The sequence below is a fragment of the Dipodomys ordii genome, unplaced genomic scaffold (assembly GCF_000151885.1).
Source record: "Dipodomys ordii isolate 6190 unplaced genomic scaffold, Dord_2.0 Scaffold22, whole genome shotgun sequence".
Lineage (NCBI taxonomy): Eukaryota > Metazoa > Chordata > Mammalia > Rodentia > Heteromyidae > Dipodomys > Dipodomys ordii.
This window is the reverse complement of record NW_012267238.1, coordinates 5,761,244-5,785,075: the sequence shown is the minus strand read 5'-3', so window position 1 is coordinate 5,785,075 and position 23,832 is coordinate 5,761,244. Positions and strand designations below refer to the sequence as shown.

Sequence of the window (23,832 nt, the reverse complement as noted above, 5' to 3'; positions counted from 1 at the left end):
CTCCTTTTCAATTTTTTGTAAAATGAGTAAATGATTACTTTGCAAGTGGTAGAAAAGAGTCAGTGGGAAAATGTGTGGAAAGTGATTTACATACTTCCAGACACATGGTAGTTGCTCAGTGTTCATTAGTATCAATAACAATTCCTAATAATAAAAATGTTTACTAAACTCCTGCTGGAAGCCAGGGACTATACAAAATGTCCCCAAATGTCACCTCTCTAAGTCACAACACAGCAGGTGCAATTATTTGATTTTTTTTCTTTCTTTGATGCTGGTCCTGGAGCTTGAATTCAGGGCACGGGTACGGTCCCTGAGCGTTTGTGCTCAAGACTAGCTCTCTACCATCTGAGCCACAGCTCCATTTCCAGCCTTTTGGCAGTTAATTGGAGATAAGAGACTCACAGGACTTTCCTGTGTAGGCTTGTTTTGAATTGTTATCCTCCAACCTCACGCTGCTGAGTAGCTAGGATTATAGGTGTGAGCTACTGGTGCCTGATTTATTTGTTTGACTTTATTGTTGGGAAAGTGAGGGTTAGATTAGGAGATGGGATTTGACCGAGGTTACATAATTTGTGAGTGACAAAATGGAGCTCTATATCTTGGAGTGTTGGGCATGGGTGCTAAGAAACCTCCACAGTCACACCTGTGTGTCCTTTGCCTCTGCTGAGTGACCACCTGGACCAAACCTGTTTGAGGCCATTTTGGACCCACTAAGTGGGCCCTGTTCCCACTTTGGGCTTTGTTCAGCATCACCATCCAGCTTCGGCCCTTCCATATTCCTACTAGGTGAGGTTCCATGCACCCACCCATCCTCATATCCCTCTGGACATCTGCCCACTCCTACACACAGCCAATAGTCTCCCATACTGGGTGACAGATTCCCCACACTCTGCAGAGCCCCCACCCTTTCAACCTTGCTCTGCTCTTTTCACTGCTCAGAAAGCCCTTTCCATTTAGTTCCAGTTAAAGACCTAGGAGCTGGGGGTCGGGGAGTGGGGTACAGTGAGTGGGTTATGGTCTGTCCTTAAAACTAGGACCTGAGGGGGCAAAGTGGAGTGGTCTAAGTTAGAGGGAGCAGCAATCAGTGAAGGAGGAAGCCATAGAGGAGAAAGAGAGAGAAAGAGGAAAGTATAAAAGGACAGGGCAAGAGGTTGAGCATCAATGGCTCGTGCCTATAATCTTAGTTACTCAAGAGGCTGAAATCTGAGGATCACAGTTCAAAAACAGTCAAGGCAGGAAAGTCATGAGACTCAGTCTCTAACCACCAAGAAGGCTGAAAGTGGAACTGTGGCTCAAGTGGTGAGCACTAGCCTTAAGCACAAAAGCTCAGGGTCAGAATTCAAACCCTGAGTTCAAGCAGGGACACAATGGCTTAAGGATATATACCCAAGGCCCTACCCTTGGGTGTGAACTCAAGGTGAACCAGGAGCTCTGCTAGGTAAGTGATGGAAGTTTAGCAGTAGCGGGTACTGTGTCTGCAGAACAAACATCTCAGGAATGATCTTGTAAAAGAAGGATACTTTAGCCCATGATGTCTGGATAGGGACAGGGAACTGCTGTCCCACTGATGAACCAGACTCCTCCCTCTCACCAGTGCCAGGTATGGGAGCTCCAAGACAGTGTTTGTCACTCAAAATGAAGAAGGCACCTGTCTGCTCACATTGCTGGTGGTGGACATGGGGATGGAACATCCTTAAAATATCTCCCAGAGCTTGTGTTGTGATCACATTTGATGTCCATAGTAACCCTGGGAGTGACCCCCATTTCAGAGATAGAGGCTCAGACTATACAATGAAAAAGTCAGAGCTGGGCTTTTTGTGACAATTGCCCCAGGAATTTTAAAACATGGCTATAGCTTAGCTGAATGAAATAGTTCTGGTCTTACTCTATCCTTATAATTCCAAGTGAAGGGACTGTACTCAGTTCCATTGTATAGAGAGGGAAACTGAGGCCTAATGACATCAAATAGCTTTCTTGGTTCATGGAGCTAGTAAATGGGGAATTAAAATGTGGAAATCAGGCCCTCTGGCTTCAGAGTCTGTATTTTTAGCTGCTTTTCTCACAATTGAATTACATTTAGTGATCTGGTCACAGAGGCCATTCTGGCCTGGCAGCTGACAACACAATGAACTCGCCTGACTCTGAAGCAGGTGAACCCGGGAATGCTGCCAGCCTCAGCCAGACTAGCCCAGGTTAGATTGGGGGCATTGCAGATAAAGAGTAGTGTGTCCTGGGCTTGCATTCCTTATCTCCAGGGGACGTCAGCAAACCGAGAGGCTTCTGAACTCACAGATAACACTTACACCTGCTTGTAGGGTGACACAATCATTGAGTCATTCTGTTGAGGTTAGTTGGCTTGGGCAGATGTGATCAGGAAGGCCAGGGCTTGGGGGTCCTGCCCTGACTCGGGCCCAGCTTATGGCACAGACAGGGTAAATTCTTGGCCCCTGGCCATGAATCTCCCTGACTATCCAGTTGAGGAACTTAGTGCGTTCTCAGGCCTTTCCAGCCCTGTACTGTCATTCTGGGTGAGAATGCCATAGATGGAGGCTCTCTTTTCAAAGGAGGGAAACTCCCTGTCAAGCTCCTTGGAGGTTAGAGGTTGTTCCTATATCTCTACCTGCTAATTCTGGCTTTCACCAAGGCTCCTAACTCCCAAAGGTGGGTCGATAGGAGAGAAGAGGGCTGGCATGCACACAATGGGTATCCAAACTGCCTTAGTAGTCAAACTCTGGATGCTTCTGTATTCTGTAGGAGCTTGGAAGCAGCCTCTTTGCTCCCATTCCCTGGGGTTCCCATTCTTTCTGGGCATTCCAACAATTAAACGGCTTGTGATTGACAGTCCTCTGCTACAGCCCAGAGTGCCAACATCTATTTAGCCACATCATTGTACCACTGGACTTCTGTGCACTAGTTAGTGACTTCATTCTAAGGGGAGAAGCAGGGCAGACACATTCAAGTTCATGTCCTGCTACAGCCTCCTCCTGTGTGGACCTGGGCTTGTGTATATAAAGGCAGTCATGGTAAGCCTGGGAGAGAAGCCTCAAGAAACCAACCTTGACCTTAGACTTTCAGCTTCCAGAATTATGAGGTAACAAATGTCCGTTGTGTAAGCTACTCAGTGTGCATGTTTGTTATGGCAGCCCCATAAATGGGCATACTCATGCAAACCCATCTAATTACTTAAAACTCCCTGTGCTTCCCACCGTCAATTAAATGAGATATGCTTAAGAAAGCACCCAGCACGTAGTAGGGCCTCAGCAGATGCCAACTTTCTCTGCCTTTGGAGCATGGCAGCAGCAGCTGGCCTGGGGAATGGTTGTTGCTGAGTCATTCTGCATCAGCATGAACCCAGGGCAACTTTGACTCCACCCTCATCTTTCCCCAGAATGGCAGTCCTGCCCTCAGCCTAGCTTTAGCCTTAAAACTGTCTTTCTACAAGGCTGCAAGAGTAGCAGCATGCCCAGGTGCTTTTCCTTCTTCCCACCCTCAGGGTAAACCTGCTATGAATGACTTGGCTTGGTGCAGGGTACAGACACTAGAAAAGGTTGGGAGATAGGCCCCAAAGTAGAAGGTCGGAGTTAAGCGGGGAGGAACTTGACTGTTGTGTCAAATATTGTATCATTTCCCCCACCACACTTGCCCTTAGGATTTCATCTAGTGCTCACAGCAGTGTCTCAGTTGGTCTGGGCTTCCTCCCACCCCTCTCCCCACCATGAAAGAAACTGAAGCCTTGGGGAACAGAGTGTCTTCTACAACAAATCTGTACTGGGATTCGCACCTATATTAGCAGCTGGCTTTTTTCACCACTGGCCTTTTGCTCCCATATTTGAGGGTGCTGCCGGCCATAAAGATGGGAGGAGCATTGGCATCCAAGAGTCATGAGACCCGGATTCCAATACTAGCTGGCCAGGGTTTGCTGTGTGAGGCTAGGCCTTACCTAGGCTAAGTGGGCCTTCCCAGGCCAGGAGCTTGGAGGCTCCATGTCATGGGAAGGCCATCTCTTCCTGCCCCTGCAGCTCTTAGGGCCCCTCAATAAATGGTAGCTATTGTTCCACAACTAACTGTTCAGAGCTGTTGCTGAATCAAATTCCTGGAGAGTCAGGAAGTATATCTGTGGGTGGGAGAGATGTCTGGCACTTTCAGGGGCCCTAAGCTCTCTTCCCACCTCCTCCTCCCTCTCCCAGGGCTTGACACTGCCAGAAAGAAAGATTCAAGACTCCCCCAGCCCACGATACCTGTCTGAGGTGGGGAGGGGGACTCCTTGTCTGCAGCTCCTACTTCAATCAACACTTTCACTTTATTTATAGAACTTGCCACCACCCAAACTTATTCAGACTGTTATGTTTTCACTGTCGTCTGCCTTCCCACGTAGTAGGTGTTCAGAAAGAAGGAAGGAAAAGAAGGAGAGAGGCAGGGAGGAGGGAGGAAGAGAGGAAGGGAGGGAGGGAGTAAGGGAAGGAGAAAGTAGAGGAAGGAAAGAAGAGAGGAAAGGAAGGAGGGAGCAAAGTTGTGGATCATTTGAGCTCTACCCTTTGCTGTATTTTGGAATGTTGCCTTAAGTCAGTGTCCAGTTCTGTTTGCCAGAAGCTTCCATCTGGCACAAGAGGCTGGCACAGACACAAAGAGTTGGTGTGACCTGCACTGTGACAGAAGGGAGAAGGGACAGGCCAGAGTTCCTAGAACAGATGGTAGCTGATCAGCTTCAGGCAGTGGGAGGCTGGATTGAGGGTGAGGAAGCCTCTGCTGAGAAGTAAAAGGAGCAAGGGTTGAAGGGACAGGGGAGGGACAGCATTCCAAACAGAGAGGACAGCAAGTGCAGGCTACAGAGCAGTGAAAGATCCTGTGGGCTTAAGACACTCCTGAGGCTGTAGGTCAGGAGGTGAGTGCAGTGACTTGGAACATGAGAGAAGGGTAGAGGATGGAGTTGTGGTGGTGGGGCAGCTATGGAAGTGATGGGACCCAGCTCAGGATGTTCAAATCCAGGCTGTTTCTTCTGTTCTCAGAGGCTTCCTGCCAAGGAGAGCCAGCTGTTTGCCAGGTGGTTGTAGATACTGCCTCCTTCCTGTCCTAACTTTGCCAGCTGAGCAACAGGCCCTTTGGAGCTGGTGTCTCTGCTCTGCCTCTCTATCTTTGTCTCTATTCGAAGAGAGCACAGGCTTGGCTTGTAGGCTTGGCTCAGTCAGGCTGGCTGTGGGATCTTGGAGTGGCCACATCCTTCCTGAGCTCAGTCTCCAACTCAAACTGGGTGGCAGTCAGTAGTCATCAAGCTCTTCCATGACTTCTTTTCCCTTCCCTAACTGGTGTTTTGGCAGCTGATGTAGATGCAGGTGATAGTTTTACCAGCCAGGAGACACTGCTGACTTACTCCAGCAAGGAGTCATTCAACTTTGTTGAGTAGAGATCAGACTTTGATCCTACTTCGCCAAGACCTGTCACAGACCCTCTTGGGGACCCCAGCAAGCTTCATCCTCTCCATGGATCTCACTCTGGTCTTTGGTAAAGTAATTTTGACCATTTCATCCTCCCTGCAGGGAACAGAGGTCCTGCTCTGATTCCTGGTCACCTTTGGCAGGTGCCTTACCATTGACGGGGGGGAGGGGGGGGGGGGGGGCAGGGAGGGTCAATTTCCTCATCTGTATGTTGAGAGGCTTTCTAACTTAGACATTCTCCCCAGGCCTGTAGATGGCACAGATCCAGTGGGTACTGGTAATTATACCACTGCTGAATATCTTGCAGGGAATTGCCCCATCTCCTTTTACCTCTGGAGATGTAATGTAAGGGCCTCCTTCACACTGGACCTTTCATGATGCATTATCAACTCCTGGTACCAGTTCTACCTGCAGAGCTGACAGAATCTAGCTCTGTACCACTCAAGATTCAGTTCTAATCCCAGGTGCCACCTACAGCCCTTTTTGGGAGCCAGGATCTGATATAGAGTCCCCAAGACAACCTTTCAAGGTATTAGTTATCCCCATTTTGTTGAGGAGAAAACTGAGGCCAAGAGCAATCAGCTATCTTCCTAAAGGTCAGCTAGTTAGTATATTTGGGGTTTGATTAAAGTGATTTGGCTAAGAAAGTCTCACCTGGTGATGATGCTTCTCATTTATCCACATAGTGGGGTCTATGCCTTCCTCTACCTGCCATACCTCATAAGGCTCAGGACCTGTGTCCTCTTTGAGGATTCTGGGCTTTGCTAGTAGCCTCCAAAGGTGTGTTCTCACGTGTAAAGAACCTCTTCTAGTGCCTTCAAAATGTACTTTAAAGGTGATCTTTGCTTCAGTTAGCTTGGCAGGGAACAGAACCATGGCCTGGGAGCCCAGAGTTCTGACTGTAGTCCTAGCTGTCCCCCAAAAAGGCAATGTGACCCTTGGAGAGGGGTGTTTGGAATGTAGGATTCCCCATCAGTAGGCATGAGAAAGGTCAAGGTCTCCAAGCAACTCTGTAACCATAGATAAATGCAAGTTGGTCTTGGATCCCTCCTTCCAAGAACCCTTCCAGCTCTCAGAGCTGCTGGAGCAAGCCCCACCCTCCATTTTCCCAGAGGGATATCTGCTCTTTTAGGAAAGTTTCTGCATATGGTGATTTGTTGGGAGGGACTCAAAAGGATGAAGTCAGCCTGGGCAGCTGCCTCTGGTGTGGTGAAGGAGAATGTCCTTGGTCAGACCCACCCCTAACCAGCTGTGACCTTGAGCAGAGGTCCTGAACTTCAGTTTTCATAACTGTAAAATAATGAGACTAACTAACTTTGCAGGGCTGGTGGCAGTGGTGGTGGTTGTGGTGTCTTAATAGAGAGGATACGGGGACCTAAGGAAATGCTCGATGGAATGGTGATGATGACAGTGACAGGAAAAGAATGACGACAACAAGACTGAATAGTATGAGACACTGCTCAGCCTCTCCCCACCGGCTGTTAGCCCTCATGTTTCTAACTTCACATTTGCTATTCCTTCCCCCTGGCCTCTGCCCAAGGCTTCCTACTCCAGCCCAAGCTCATCTTGTGTACTGAGTAATGGAGCAGCTAGGCCTTGTGTTTTGAGCTGGGAAGAAACTAGACACCTGCCCTGTCCCCTTCCCCCACCGTGGCACAGCACCTCCTCCCCTCCCCAGCTGTGCCCTGGGTCAGTGGGAACCACCATCTTTGGAGGAATTAATAGGCTTCCCAAGGGAGGCAGCACTTTGCTGGAGTCTTGTTGGAGGAGTAGGAAGTGGTTGGAAGAAGAGAATAGGATTTCTTTTTCCCATTTAAAGGTGTTCCAGGCAGATGAAATAACATGCACAAAAGCAGAGCAGTGTGAAATAGTATGTCAAGCTTGGGAAAACTGCAAGAGGCTCAATGTGGTAAGAAAGTTAGGAGTAGGTGGAGGTCAGGAGAGGTGAAAGAAGAATGGTGAGAATGTTTGGGGCAGGTCATTGAGAAACTCCGGTGCTAAATCAAACATGATTTGCTTGATGTGATATGTGAGTTAATCTCTTTTTTTCTCCTTTGTGCCAGTACTGAGGCTTGAATTCAGGGCTTAAATGCTGTCCTTTGGGTTTTGATTCAAGGCTGGTGTTCTACCAATTGAGCCATACCACTATGTTTGGATTTTTGATGGTTAATTGGAGATAAAAGTCTCAGATTTTTCCTGCCTTGTCAGGCTTTGAACTTCAATCCTTAGATCTCAGCCTCTTGGGTAACTAGGATTAGAGGTGTGAACCACCAGGGCCTGGCTTATTCTTTACATCATGCAATAATCATTCCAAAGCACCTTGGTAATAGTCACTGTAGGTGCTACCCAGATGCCTGGACCCACCCCTTTCCCCCGACTGGACCATTCCCTCCTCTCAGCTGCTGTGTTAATGGTAGTGGTCTGTGGGTGAAACCATTCTCTCTGCCTTCTCACCTAGTATCCCATCCCTTCCCAAGACCAACCTGCTGAATGACTTGTTCATATGAAGGCCTATACCCTTTCCTCTGATTTGGGACACCTGTGAGGAATTGCTTTAGCTCCAGATCTCCATGAGGTGTGGCTAAGGTCTTGGTGGGGGTCTGCCCCTAGCCCAGTCTGTCCCTCTGCCCAGTCCTGCTTCGATCACTCTCCCCAGGTGTTGACTGGAGAGAACTCCCTAGGAAACTTTGTGACTGATGAGAGTGGAAGTTGACTTGCAGACTCATCAGCCAGAAAGATAAATGATGGGTGACCTTTAATTGAAGGGTCAATAAGGAAGGACCTCTACTTTAGAAAGGCAACCCTGTCCATAGCATGGGAATGAAATGGAAGGACACACAGGAGCCCAGAGGCCAGGGAGGAGTTAGTTGCTGTGGTTTAGGGATATGGCAGGATGGGGTTGGAGCAGGAAGGTGGGACAGATCTGGGAAACCTGGAGGTCCCAGGCAGAGGAAATGGGAGAGACTGAGTATGCTAAATGTCAATGAGTCTCCCAGGCTCCTACATGGGCAGAAGTGGGGCTAATTCCTGGGATAAATTTAAGGAAAGTCTTGGTTTCAGTTTGGGAGAGGTGATCGCCTTGGCCAGAGACATCTAAATGGTGGTCCCAGAGGCAGGGTAGGGTAGCTGTGTTCAAGGGGGAGGATCTGAACTGGAGTTGTGGATGCTACACGTGCAGACCATTTACTCACATCTATTTAATTTAACATGAACATCAGCCAATTAGAAGGAGATCCCCAGTTGGGCTAGAGATTAAGCCTTTGGTTGTGAGTCATGCTGGGCTGGGTGGAGAGGCAATCAGGGGCTCCCAATAGCAGCTATTTACCAAACAGTCCATGACCACTTTTGTATATAGCTAACAATGGGCATGGGCACAGGCCCGGGCCCAGTGACTTCCTCTGAAGACTCACAGAAACCTGTTAGGTAGATATTACAAGCATAAGCCCTTCTTAACAAAAGGAAGCCAGGGTGTGCCTGCATAGCACGGCTAGAGTTGAACCCACATTTATCCAACCCTTGCCTGTAATTGCTGGAGCAAGAATCCAAATCCAGAATTCTTGGCTCTTTCATCATAATCCTTTTCCCTTGCTCTAATGGCCACTTCCTGTAGGGAGTTCCAGAACTTCTGATCATGAGCCAATCTTTCCTTCCAAGAAATGGTGCTGTGAATAATCAGCCTTATGAGGAATGGGGGGGTGGTAGGGTGGAGAATGGGCCTAGTGGGAATTTCCAGGCCTGGGATCCCCCAGCTCCTGGTTTGAACCCTGGCATATATGAGAAAGTTCTGGGTAGCAGTGGCCTCTCCCTCCAGCGGGTGGCACCTCCCCACTGTCAGGAGACCTGTGCCTGCCTTGGCTTTTGCCCACCATCTCCAACCGCTTCCTTTTATAGAAATGGAATGCCTTCAAGACAGTGAGCATCTTGTTACCAAACATATTTCTGAGGAGCCTGGCTATTTTAAAAAGTTGAACAAGGATAGTAGTCCTCTCTTCTCAATGGTTTTGTCTCATGGTTTCAGTTACCTGAGATTCACCATGGTCCAAAAATATTACATGGAAAAAAATCATAGAAATAAACAACTTACAAACTTTACATCTGAATAGTATGATGGGATCTTGTACCATCATCCTGCTCTACCCCACCCAGAATGTGAATCATTCTTTTGCCCAGCATACATCCTGTCTGCACTACCCACACCTTACTGAGTAGCCACTGTGGTTATTAGACTGAGTGTGAAGGTACTGCAGTGCTTACATGTAGGGTTTGGTGTTCTCTAAGGCTTCAGGCATCCACTGGGCATCTTAGAATGTGTCTGTGGGTTAGGGGTAAGGGATGTTGTATTTAGAGTTCTTCTATGTGTCCTGTGTCACCTGGATTGAACTCCCCTGGGTGGAGACTTGTGAATGAGTTCAGTGCTAGGCAATGTTATAAATATGCTCTCCACGAACCACTGGAGTCAAAATGATAGACACAAAAATCTGGCAAGCAAGCACACAGAGCAGCCAAGTTGCTCTGCTATTTATCCCTAATTCAGCAGGCCCTGCCCCTCTGCTCAGATTTGTTGAGCTTGGGTCCACAATCTGCTCATGATTGGTGAGCTTTGAATAAGGTAAAATGTATTTACCTAAGGTGACTGAATAAAGTTAATAGTACACAAGTAATCTCAAAATATACCTACACCCTCTGCGCTATTTCTTGAACAATCTGGGTGTGTCTTAATTCCATCTTGAAAACAAACCAGTTTAAGACAATACCTTACATTTCAAAAATGCTTCCTTACATTTCAAAAACCCTTATCCCAAAGCTGTTCCCTTAAAAAAAAAAGCCAAGCCACCAGGCCAAAGCAATAACTCCCCTCCCCCTCTCCTTCCTGGTCCTGTGGCTTAAACTCAGAGCCTGGATGCTGTCCTTGAGCCTTTCTATAATTAAGTCTAGTGCTCAAGCACTTGAGCCACAGCACCACTTCTGGCTTTTTGGGGGTAGTTTACTGGAGATAAGAGTCTCATAGACTTTTCTGCCCAGGCTGGCTTTGAACTATGATCCTCTGATCTTATCCTCTTGAGTAGCTAGGATTATAGGTCTGAGCCACTGGCACCCAACTTAAAGCTGGAACTTTTAAGCAATGCACTTTGATAGAAAAGACAATTTTCCTCACTGCAGACAATCCTGTGAGACAGATTGGAAAAGGTACAAAGGCTGTGGTGTTTATCCCTGAGCTACCCCTGAGCCAATACAGAGGTGCTGTTGGACTATATGATGGTTGGGGAAGAGAATAAAGGCCTCTGATCAGCAGGAGAGAGAACCTGCAGAGGGATTATGGCTGGGGTGGTATCTCCACCCAAGGGGAGTATTAACTTCTCCCCTACATGTGTCGTATAGAGGTAGAGGCTGGACTCTGAGATACCAGACAGCCTCAGACCTAGAGTCCTCTGTTCTGTTGTGGCTCCAGGTACCAAACAGCTGATAAAAAGAACATTTTGGAATTTTCTCAGCTTTGATCCAGAACACACAGGGCTGATTGATTTTTTTTTTTCCCGGTGGGTCCTGTTTTGGGCTTGAGGAAGGTGTTGGCAGGGGGGTACTGAGGAGGAGGCCCATCTTCAGTGCCTTGGTTTTCTGTTCTAGAAACTACCAGAAGTCTTGGGATAACCCACATGGTGCCAGGTTTAAGAAAACAAAAACAACCAAAAAAAAAAAAAACCATGCTGCTTTGGGGCTGGGAAGGTGGCTCAGTGGTAGAGCGTTTGCCTTGCACACCTGAGGCCCTGGGTTCGATTCCTCAGCACCACATAAGCAAAAAAGAAAAAAGTGGGAAGTAGCGCTGTGGCTCAAGTGGTAGAGCGCTAGCCTTGAGCTGAAGAGCTGAGGGACAGCGCCCAGGCCCAGAGTTCAGGCTCCACAACCGGGCCCCCCCACCCCCCAAAAAAGAGAAAACATGCTGCTTTGTTTTTTCTTTTTTTTTTTTCTTCTTTCTTCTTTTTTTTTTTGTTTTTGGTTGGTTGTGGGCTTGAACTTTGGACTTGGGTGCTGTCCCTCAGCTCTTCAGCTCAAGGCTACTACTCTACCCTTTGAGCCACAGTGCCACTTTTGGTTTTCTGGTGGTTAATTGGAGATAAGAGTCTCATGGACTTTCCTGCCTGGTCTGGCTTTGAACCACAATCCTCAGATTTCAGCCTCCTGAGTAGTTAGGATTAGAGGTATGAGGCCCCAGTGCCCGCTCGTTTTTTTCTTTTGAAGCTTCTCTGGGAAGATAATTTAAGAAGTTAGTTCCTTATTTTTTTCCCAAACTCTCAGGTATGATTTTATTTTCATGTCCACCCAGTTACAGTAAACAGAAAAGTGATGGGTTCCATTGTGGCCACTCATGCATGGAAGGAGAGGAGATTATAAAAGAGGGGAAGGAGAGGCGAGGACAAGATAAGCCCCATTTGTCTGGGAGAGACTGAGTATGTTCCAGAACACACAATGGGTGATGATTGTGCTAATATTAACATGATTAGGTGGAACCATTATTCAAAACACTTATAATTCCTGACAACTCTATCTACTATGTTAATTTGCTATGTGCCAGGCACAATGAAGATTAGGAGGGTGGGGGGAGTGCGGGCCAGTACTAAGGTTTGAAATCAGGGCCAGGATACTGTCCCTTAGCTCTTTTGTCAAGGCTGGTACTCTACCACTTGAGCCACAGATTTGTCTTTTTCATGGTTAATTAGAGATAAGTGTCTCAAGAAATTTCCTGTTTGGGGCTGGGAAGGTGGCTCAGTGGTAGAGTGCTTGCCTTGCATGCATCAAGCCCTGGGTTTGATTCCTCAGCCCACATAAGCAAAAAGAAAAAAGCCGGAAGTGGTGCTGTGGCTCAAGTGGTAGAGCGCTAGCCTTGAGCTGAAAAGCTGAGGGACAGCATCCAGGCCCAGAGTTCAGGCTCCACGACCAGACACCCCCTCCCCCCCCAAAAAAAAGGAAAGAAAAGATTTCCTGTCTGGGCTGTCTTGGAACCATGACCCTTGGATCTCAGCTTTCTGAGTAGCTAGGATTCCAGGAGCGAGCCACTGGTGCCTGGCGAAGCTATTCTTCTCTATGTTCTTGAAATAACCATACAAGGAAGGAGTCATTATTTTAATTTCAAAGCTGAGGAAACTGAGGCCAAGAGAGCCGGGTAACATGCCAGTCTTGGCAAATCAGTAGTGGGGCTAGACCTTGAACTCAAGTCAGTTTACAAAGTTTCTCAATTCCCTGGCCTCAGGCCACAGCTCACACTGACTCAAGAGCTGGAAAGAGATTGACCTGGTGATTGGGTCACCAGTCTGGACCCAGCTATGTTCCTAAGTGCTGGGTAGCCTTGGGCAGGTCCTTGTCCTCTCTGGACCTCACTGACCACACCTGTGAAGGGAAGGTTTGAACTCCATTGTCCTGAAGTGACCACCTCTGGTGGGGACTGCATGAGTACAGAAGTCACATGTCAGGGAGAGTGCTCAGCTGTCTGTGACCCCCCACTACTCCAGACTGAGAAGACGAGGCCACTGGCATCCTACCAGAGATAGCCTGAGCTCTCTGCCTACCCTCAGGTAACCACATAGCCAGGCACTGGGGAGGAAGGGAACCTTTAGCCCCTGGAAACAAGGTAGAAATAATCCATATCATGACCAGTTAGCCTTCTTCTTATTGATGAACTTCAGGTAGTTCACTTGGCAGGCCCTTATCTTACCACCTGATCACAGACACAGAGGCAAGGGCAACAGTTTATTGAGCCTAGAATGTGAACCCTGTGAGTCTGTTACTATTTTAACAATCATTTTGGAGCCAAGAAGATGAAAGGCATTACCTACCAAGCTTGTCCAAAGTCCATACATCTATGAGGGGACAGAGCGAAATTGCAAATCCAGGCTCCAGAGCCTGGGCTGCTAACTTGGATGTTATACTAGTTCCTTCTAACCATTCATCCAGACAACCTGTTACGAATCTGAAGCAAGCAGGATTCCTGTGGGAAGTAGATACAAACTTAAGTTAGGCTAGTTCAAGGTGGGCTTAATAGAAAGATGGTTGAGAAAGATGACGAATGGGAACAGTAAACCATACAGGATCCTGCCAGCACCCCAGAATCAGGCATAGCTGAAGGGAGAGACAAGGGTGAAGGGAGAGACTGATGTGGAGGAATGGGTATCCTTTTTGAAGGGATGTGGCTAGGCTAAGTCAGCACAGGAAGAGGGGCACAGTGCAGAAATGGGAGAGGAGAAGAGCAGGTCTGGAAGGAAAAAGGGAAACATTCTATACACCATTTATCCAAGTCTCTTGTCCAGCCACATCTCACCTGGCCTTTAAAGTTTTGCTAGAGGTGTGGGGCTAAGACAGACATTGCAAAACAGATGTGGTTTGCTCCTTCATTCATTGGGTGCTCTTGAGGGCTCCTCTGTGGGACGCTCTGCCTTGGTTCTGGGGACTGGGAGAAGTGCACTCAATGCTGTCCTGAAACCGCATACTGGCCACCCGGAGAGAGTGGATCTGGACTGATGGATGCAGGTGTCAGATCAGACAGAAGTCATCTAAACCACAGGAAATCTACCTTCTGAACTTACTGGTTTGGCTAGTCTTAAGATGATGATATGTGGCTTTGGGGGGATGGAACTAGCTAGTCTTGGAGATAAAAAAAATACCTTCAATGACTTAGTCTCATTAATATCTTGATGAAAAAATGAATCCCAACTGTTTGGGAGTCAGTTGCAGATCTTGAACTTCAGGGAAAGTATTTCAGGTGGTGGGAAGAGCCAATTTTTGTAAGCCCTGGGCTTCCTTCAGTTCAGCCTTGGATTCTAGCTCAGCAGTGCATCCTTGCAGGAACCCTGTCTCCCTCAAGGCCTTGTCTCCTCAGGCACAGGGGTGCTGACTCTTGAGGTTCTGTGACTCCTGGAGGAAGTCACAGGTGGGGACTCCTGTCCTTTACCTCACTGTCCTCCCCCAGAGCTCTAGCCAGGCCCTGCCGGAGTGCCGCTGTGCTTACGATTTCCTTCCTGATTTTCCACATCCCAGCATCCTTCAGGAGGAAGTCCTCCTCACTTTCCTGCACTCAATTACCCCAGACTCCCCTTGGCCCTAATTTAATTATGGCACAGGAACCTAACTGAGCTCATTACCTCCAGCTGCTCAGACTTGCTGTGTGATTAATGGTCCTCACAGAGCTGATCTGTGGGGTCCAGGCAGGGTGGGGGTAGCTGAGAGCCCACCTGGGTAGTGAGGGGTTGAGGGATCTGCCTCCCCAGGACTCAGCAGGTCTGATAGTGATTCTTCTCAGGCTCAGATCTTCTGACCTGGAAGGGATAGGGGAATTTGCCATCTCTAATCATTTTTGTTTGCTCAGTTAGCAGATTTTCTTTCTTTCTTTTTTTTTTTTGGTTAAAGTTTTATCAAGGGTTGATTTTATTATAACAGGGTTAAAGTAGAGAAAAACAGAAAAAGAAACATTTTCTGACCCCCAAAGAGAAAATGGGAGGCTTTTTCTTCTCCTTTTTTCTTCTCACCTTACCTCTTCTCACCTCTCTTCTCTCTCTCTCTCTTTTTAGCTAAAGAAAGACCATTTATTTCCAAGTTTCTGTAGAAATAAAAACTTCATAGACTTAAAAAAAAAGAGAGCATTTAGGGAGAACTAGTGGCTCTTATCTGTAACCCCAGCTACTTCAGGAGGCTGAGATCTAGAGGATCACAGTTTGAGGCCAACCCCAGCAGACAAGCCCCAAAAGATTCCTTTTTATATTTTGTTTTGTTTTGTTTTTTGGATCCGGTCATGGGACCTGAACTCTGGGCCTGGGCGCTGTCCCTCAGCTCTTCAGCTCAAGGCTAGCACTCTACCACTGAGCCACAGCGCCACTTCTGGCTTTTTTCTTTTTTGCTTATGTGGTGCTGAGGAATCGAACCCAGGGCCTCATGCATGCAAGGCAAGCACTCTACCACTGAGCCACCTTCCCAGCCCCCAAAAGATTCTTAGTAGCAAATTAACCAGCAAAATGTGGGAAGTTCAGGCATAGCCTAAGTGGTAGAGAGCTGGCTCTGGACCAGAGTATATAGCCCTGAGTTTAAGCCCCAGCACAAATACCACACACACACACACACACACACACACACACACACAGGACAGGGGGAAAAACATTTAAAATTTGAGTGATTATAGCTTTAAAGATATGATCAGGGAGAATAATAAACCAAGAAGTTAGAAGGCTTTTGAGGTAATTTCTTGCAGGACTCATCTATCTGTATCACTTGTATTTCACTTCCCCCAGCCTCTATGGGCCTCCAAAGCTCAAAGCCTCAAGCCAGGATGTAAGACTCAGTCTGATCATATGGAAATGTGAGCCTCAGCAGATTACAGCCAGGAGATGGCTGCCAGCTGGTATGGGAACATCAGGGGATGCCATTATATAGAAGGTGACCCAGGGCAGTGCCTCCAGAACTTGGATGTTGCCAGGGAGAAAGTCTGGGAAGCCCTCAGATGTTTTCAAGAACCCTGGACTGACCAGGTCACTTACTGGAAGGCGGAGTCAGCAGTTCTGACTGGGTTCTATATTTTTGCAGAGTCTTTGGGTGTCTTGGGGTAAGGACCCCCTCTGGATGAAAGGGAGGCCATCGGAAGCTGGGAGGTCTTCTGCGTTGCCCAATGCAGCATGAGTTCTTACTCAGTTCTCATACCCAAAGGCTATCACTGGATCCACCCTAGCAGAGGGCTGGACCTATGAAAGGAAAGGGAGCAGGGTCCAAATATGGAGATTTGAAGAAGAAACAGAACTTGCTTATATGGGCACCTATCTCAGACACCTATGCCTGGTCCTTTTTCCTCCCTATATGGTACTGAGCTTATAACTCAGGGCCTCACTCTCTAGGTGCTTTTTCATTGAAGCCACACCTCCAGACATCTCTCACCCACCACTTTTTTTTTTTTGCTTGGGACCAGCTTAGGACTTTGATCCTCCTATTTATGCCTTCCATATCTACGTTGGAGATTAGATATGGGCTACTACACCTGGTTTTGTTTGCTGAGATGGACTATTTTTAACTTTTGCCAAGAGGTCCTCTAGTCTTTCACATCTTCATCTCTACCTGCTGAGTAGCTGGGATTATAGATGTAAGTCACTATGCCCAGCCAATTTATTCATTTTTATCTTTTATATTATATTATACTATACTATATTATTTTGGTGCTGAGAATTTAACTCAGGTCAGGTAAATTATTAATCCTATTTTACAGAGGAGAAAACAGAGATACTGATGCAGAGAATGACTTGCTAGGAAACTCTCCCAGCTATGATGACTCCAGTGTTCCCTAATATTATAACAGCGATTGGGTTTTGGAAAGGCAGAGAAAAAGGATAGAGTTAAGATTTCCCAAAGGTGGCCAACATCATGGGTCCTGAATGCCAAGAGCCTGGGTCTCAGGAAACCTGACTTGATGGGGATTAGAAGCTCGTGACTTTGGGGTCAGTGTCTGCAGTGTCCGTCCAGAGGTCATTGTGAGCAAGTCTTTCCACTCCATGGATTTTTGTTTTCCTGCCTCTAAAGTGGGGTTTAATGATACACTCTGGTTTTCATCAGGGCATTGTGGTGTAAGAAGCACTTGGCTCAGGCCCTTATTCTAGACTTATCTGTGCCTACCATTCTCAGTGTCAGATTGTAGAGCTCCTTGGCATCAGGGTGCCATGACTAAATGTATGTGTGTGGGAGTGGTCTTCTGGGAGGACAGGACCTGGACACTTAGCAGCCTTGTGTGTGTCTGGGACTATGCATGGGAGTGCTTGTTCTCATTCTCTCACAGAGTCAGTTACAGTCAGTTCCAGTTCTTGCCTTCCAAGAACCAGAAGTTCAGATGAGCTATGGAAGAGCTGAGGGCTTTACCCAGCCTTTTCTTTCTTTCTTTCTTTATTTTATTTTATTTTTATGAACTCAGGGTTTGGGAGTAGTTCCTTAGCTTTTTCATTCAAGGCCAGTGTTCTACTTCTTGAGCCACAGCTCCATTTTGGGCTTTTTGGTGATTAATTGGATATGAGTCTAATAGACTTTCTTGCCTGGAATAGCTTTGAACCTCAATCCTCAGATCTCAGCATCTTAAGTAGCTAGGTGTGATCCACTGGCATCCAGGTTGCTTTAGGTATTGTAAGGATGTAGAGATGATGAAGTATATAGGAAGTTGTGCAGAGGCAACATACAAACATGGTTTGCTGTATGCTATGGTTTACTATATCACTATGGTTTGCTATCCACAAACATTTAGTTTAGTTTAATTTAAGAAATAGAGGAGGGCTGGGAAGATGGCTTAGTGGTAAAGTGCTTGCCTAGCATGCACAAAGCCCTGGGTTCAATTTTTCAGTACTATAAATGCAGGAAAAGCCAGAAGTGGTGTTGTGGCTCAAGTGGTGGAGCACTGGCCTTGAGCAAAGGCATCTCAGGGACAGTGCCTAGGCCCTGAGTTCAAGCCGCAGGACTGGAGAAAAAAAGCAAGCAAGCAAGTAAGCAAGCAAGCAAGAAAGAAAGAAAGAGAAAAGAAAGAAGGAAAGAAGGAAAAGAAGAAAAGGAGGAGGGCAGGCATCTAGACAAGGAAATATATATGCCCATGGTACCATTTTCTGTATGGACTAGAGTAACCTGAGATTATGATGTCCAGCCAGCAGCTGGAGGGTAAATGTTATTTCACTGGGTAAATGTTACCTTCATAGAGCTTTTCCTTTGAAATGTAGGCATAGTCAGCTCTTTCTGCTTTAGTATGAATTATCTGTCTTTGGGATCGCTTGTGACAAGAAAGACCATGGCAGACTTCTTCAAATCCCCCAAGCATGTCTTGACTCTGAATATAAGAATATTAGCCAGGTGCTAGTGGCTCACAGTTGTAATTCTAGCTACTTCAGGAGGCTGAGATCTGAGAATTGGGTTTGGAAGCCAGTTGGGACAAGAAAGTCCATGAGACTTTTACCTCCCGTTAATCAGCAAAAAGCTGGGAGTGGAGCTGTGTCTTAAGTAGTATGGTGCCACCTTTGAGCCAAAAAAAAAAAAAAAGGACAGCATCCAGGCCCTGAGTTCAAGCCCCAGTACAAGCACACATACAAATATTTAAAAAAGAGAGAACTTACAGACATTGGAGTGGTGGGCTGGGAGTAGGAGGGGGATTGGGAAAGGATAGGTAATTGACAACCAGATTCAGCAGAACAGTAAATTTGGGAGCAAAGGTTTGAGGCAAGCACTGAGCTGATGCGAGTTACTAACTGTTCAAAGACTTGGAACAGTCCAGAAGGATCTCTGGGTGTGTCCAGACAAAGCTGACTGCCAAGAGCATTCCAGACAGACAGACCAGCCACGAAAGAGCCTGGAGCTGGCGACTGCTTCTGGCTTTCAGAGAATGGCAGATTTTTTTGGTGCCGAGAGGGCCAGAGAAAAGTTGGGTGGGAGTGGAAGGAAGGAGGAGAAGCAGGATCTGGGTTGTGTTGATCTTAGATGCACCCATGTGGGAAGGAGTTCTTGAATGCTATGAAAAAAAAAAACTCATGGACTAGCTGGGTGCTGGTGGCTCACTCTCCTGTAATCCTAGCTACTCAGGAGGCTGAGATCTGAGGATTGTGGTTCAAAGCCAGCCTGGACAGGAATGTCTGTGAGACTCTCTAATCTTCAATAAACTACTCAGAAAAGGACAGAAGAGGTACTATGGCTCAAGTGGTAGAGCACTAGCCTTGAGCAAAAAGAAGCTCAGGGAAAATGCCCAAGCCATGAGATCAAACCCCAGGACTGGCAAAACAAACATACAAGCAAAAAACCTCATAGATATTGGGTGCTGGTGGCTCATGCCTGTAATCTTAGCTACTCAGGAGATTTGAGACCTGGGGGAATCACAGTTCAAAGCAAACCCAGGCAGAAAAATCTGTGAGACTGTATTCCAATTAACCAGCAAAATGCTAGGTTAAAGGAGTTAGTGGAGAACCAATCATGAACAAAAAACTGAGCAAGAGGATGAGGCCCTGAGTTTAAGCCTTGTACCACCATCACCACCAAAAAAAAAAAGCCCAATACCTCATGGAAAATTATAATCAGTTATTCTTTTTACTGAAATATGATACACATACAGAAAAATCATAAAACAGATAATCATATGATAAATCATATCCTAAATATACACATCTTGATGTGTGTTTCAAGGAGTAATCCCTGTAACCAGTTTTCTGATAAAGCCCTCTATAGTCCACTCCATTATCCTGTCTTCTCACACCATCAATTTGTTCTGCCTGTTTTATTTTTGCTTTGTGGTTTGTTTGTTACTGAGTTTGAATCCAGGGCTTCGTGCTCATAAGGCAGGTATTTGCTTCTTGAGGCACACCTGTAGAGGTGTTTGGTGTGTGCTGGCTATTTTGGGTTAAATCTCACTTCTCAATTCAATCAAGTTAAGGATCATCTCTATTGTGTTTATAAACTGCTTTGTTAAATGGCAACTCCTTTGTACAACTACTTAAAGACAAATATATATATATATATATATATATATATATAGAGAGAGAGAGAGAGAGAGAGAGAGAGAGATTAACTATCCACCTGGGAATGAAAGCTGAGAAAGGGGAGCCCCAAATTCCTTTAGCACAGGACCTCTGTTCACTGGTGTGCCTGGGGCTGAGAGGTAGTAGGGTTAGGGGAGTGTTCACATTCTCCTGGGCTCTCCACAGCTTCTTTGAAAGAGTAAGGAGGGCGAAGGGTGAGAAACTGTGCCTGGCTGGAAACTATAATGTAGTCCCACAAAGGGGGAGTAATTACAGGGGAATTCAGGTGCTTTGTGGGCTCAAAAGGAGTGGTTGTCAGAGTCCTAAGCTGATCCAGGGAGAAATGGGGATAGAATTTTCATCCGTGAGAGGATAGCAGTGCCAACTTCCACCCCATAGGACTGCCCGTGGCCCCTCACCAAGCAGGCGGAGCTGCTAGGCAAGGAGACCAGGTGCAAACACTCTTATCTGACCTTCAGTGTGAAGGTCATAGGACAACTACTGGGATGATGATGGTGGCCAGGCACAGGCCTTGCTTTGATTGTCATGAGGACTAACTTTCTATGAGCCTGGCTCATACCTATAGTCCTAGCTACTCAGGAGGCTGAGCTCTAAAGTTTACAGTTCCAGGCTATCCCATGCAGGAAAGTCCACTGGGACTCTTTATCTCCAATTAACTAGCCAAAAGCTAGAAGTGGAACCGTGGTTCAAATAGCAAAGTGTCAGCCTTGAGTAAAAAAGCCGAGCAAGAATCAGAGACCCTTAAGTTCAAACCCCAATACCAGCACACACATTGTACTTACAAGTTGATCTGTTGAATGGTAGTTCCTTTGCACAACTACTTGAAAAATAGCTGGTTGCCAGTGTAACCTTAGCTACTCAGAAGGGTGAGATCTGAGGATTGCAGTTCTAAGCCAGCCTGGGCAGGAAAGTCTGTAAGACTCATCTCAAATTAACCACCACCACCAAAAAAAAAAAATCTAGAAGTAGAGCTTTGGCTAGAGTGATAAATCATAGCCTTGAGCAAAAAAGCTCCAAGGACAGAACGCAAGCCTTGGACCAGGGGGGAAAATAATAATAAAGTTTATTTAGCTCATGATTTTAGGAGTTCAAGGGCATGGTGCCAATGTGAATTTGGCTCTGGTGAAGGCCTGGTGATGAATAGCATCGTATTGGTGGGGATCTGAGCAGGAGGAAACTATCACATTGACAGCTGAGCAGGAAGCCTGAGAGAGGGGGAGGGTCATTGCTGTTCCTTCCCTTCCAGGTCAGCCTCAGTGACCTAAGAGCCTCTCACTAGGTGCCACCCCTTAAAGGTCCACATCTCAATGAAGGGTCAAGCTTCCAGCACATGGACTCTTTGGATGACAAACCATATTCAGACAATAAGAGTATCGAGTATTGGTAAGAGTGCTGGCCATTAAGGTTGGTAGATCCTCTTTGGAGACCATATGATAGACTCAGTTTAGAATCCACTGTGTAATTGACCCAGCAGATCACTTCTTGGTGTCTACCCAAGAGGAATACCTACATATGGGGCATAAGAAGGGAAGTACAAAGATATTTATTGTAGCATTGTTAGAAATACTGAAAAATGGGAGAGAAATTACTAGTGGAGGTTGAAAACTTTGGTATGCCATTTGTGCCACACTTGAGCAATGCAGCCTTATGGTATGGTCCATGAGAAAGGAGACTGACTGTGTCCTATGTCCTTGGCTGTCCTATGTTCCTGAGGCTGACTTGAGTGAACAGACTCAGAAGGGTACTGATTGGGACAGTGGAGGTTGATGGGAGATTGGGGTAGGGATAGATGGAGAACAAGCTAGAGAATGCATTTCTGAAAACTCCCAGAGCCTAGGGGCAACCAGGTCAGACATAATTATTACTGGAGACACAGCCTGGGCCACAGGAAGATCCCAAGATCACTAACTGGAGACGTCATGTGAGAATCCCTGAGACTGAGTGGGTGGGGGATTGCTCTGAGACAGATGGCATTGTCTCTCCAGGCTTCTTCAGGACAATCCTCTACCCACCCATTGGCTTACATTAAGCCCCCAATCCCACCTAATCCCCAATCCAACACCTGCCCCCCCCCAGTACTTCTACATAGATGGAGGGGAAAAATCACCTGAGGGATAGAGCATTTTTATGTAAGACAGACATTTTATTACCTGGTTGTTTAAATGATCAAATCAGACCGAACTTTAAAACAAATTACATGACATGTAATTTTTTCCTGTGACCAAAAGATGGGGTGGGAGTTGGGAGGAATTAGTAGTGAACAAAATAATTGTAGCTTTCTTGACTGCTGGAACAATGAGCTGAGTTCTGTAACCGGGTACAAAGTACTTGGTTCATTCCATTTCCCCTGCACAGGGATATTCCCCCACGCCCCTTCCTCATTGGTTCCTTCTTGTTTTTTTGTTTTGTTTTTTTTTGTTTGTTTGTTTTTGACAGTTGTGGGGCTTGAACTCTGGGCCTGGGCACTATCCCTCATCTCTTCAGCTCAAGGCGAGCCCTCTACCACTTGAACCACAGTACCACTTCTGGTTTGCTGGTGATTTATTGGAGATTAGAGTCTCAGGGACTTTCCTACCTGGGCTGGCTTTGAAGCATGATCCTCAGATCTCAGCCTCCTGAGTAGCTAGGATTATAGGCAAGAGCTACTGGCATCTGGCTCTTTCTTGTTTTGTAGTGTGGCCCTGGTGTCCCCCTCTGGGGGCAAGCTGCCCTTGATCCCCCAGAACGATTTCCACAGTGCTGGGCTTCCCTTTTATCTGTGCTGTTCCTGGGGCTGGATCTCAGGGTGCTGTCCCAGTGGTTGTTTTTGCTCAAGACTAGCGCTTTACCACTTGAGCCACAGTGCCTGCTGGCTTTTGGTGGTTAATTGGAGATAAGAGTCACATAGACTTTCTTGCCTGGGCTGGCTTTGACCTGTGATCATCAGATTTTAGCCTCCTGAGTAGCTAGGATTACAGGCATGAGCCACTAGGGCCCAGCTTTTTGCTCCCCTTTATTGTGGCATTCAGCCTACTGTGTGGTGCCTGCCTCCTCCCTCAGACTTGAGGGGAGACCATCAAATGCTCATGTATGTCCCCTCAGTAGTTAGCAGTACATAGTACTCAACAGGGACTGATAACAATGGTTGATTTTTTTTTTTTAGTGCATAAATGAATGGATTCTCTCCCTGGAGTACTGTTTTCTACCTGTAAGGAGGTGAAGTTGGAGAGCTGGCCTTCTCTGATCTGATCCTTTTCCTGTAGAGCCTCTCAGAGAGTCCTTTCTCCCCACAGGAAAGTTTCAGATCAAAGAAGCCAGACTGCTGCACACCGTGCCTGCTGCCTGCCTCTGCCAACTATTCACCCAGGCCTCTGTATAATCCACTGCAAGCTATGCTCCACGTGGCTTCTGTCTAGCTTCTTCCCCACACCCTCATTCTGGAGAGAGACCCAGACAGCTTCCACATGGGCGGGGTTACCACTCTTTCCCAGAGCCCAGCAGGCAAGCAGCCCAGTGTCAGCTGAAGAGCTGCCTTCCCTTCCCTGCCCCTGAGGAGACCCCTCTTTCTTCACTGTCCTTCTGTCCTCTTACCTTGCGCCCCATCCCATTTCTCTCCATCTCTGTGCCCATAGCTTTGTCATCTTTGTTCTCTGTCTCTTTCTGTATTTTTTTTTTCTTGTGTGTTTTTCTCCACTCATCCCCCTCTCCAAACTCCTGTCCAACCCAAGCAACCCCCTCTCTCTCCATGGGCCTTATCTTTCTGCATCCTGCCTGAAGGCCATTCTCAGTTTCTCCAGAGCTCTTTCTCTGCCCTGACGCAGGCCTGCCCCAGCTCTGACAGTTTTAATTTCCCTCCCCTTGTCCCTTCTGTTGGTGACTGGTCCAGGACAGTCAGGGGTGCATGC

At 46.9% G+C, this 23,832-nt stretch overlaps 2 protein-coding genes across 2 annotated transcripts in view; one reads left to right on the top strand and one right to left on the bottom strand.

Moving 5' to 3' along the window:
- The window catches only part of Tsku (tsukushi, small leucine rich proteoglycan), a 42,148-nt gene extending 26,182 nt beyond the window's left edge, over positions 1–15,966 (bottom strand). The window contains exon 1 of the mRNA XM_013014138.1: positions 15,950–15,966. The gene's annotated coding sequence lies outside the window, so the exon portion shown is untranslated. The remainder of the gene's footprint in view (positions 1–15,949) is intronic.
- Positions 1–23,832, top strand: part of LOC105983940 (olfactory guanylyl cyclase GC-D-like) — a 103,897-nt gene that overhangs the window by 15,750 nt on the left and 64,315 nt on the right. The gene's annotated exons all lie outside the window — the stretch shown is intronic.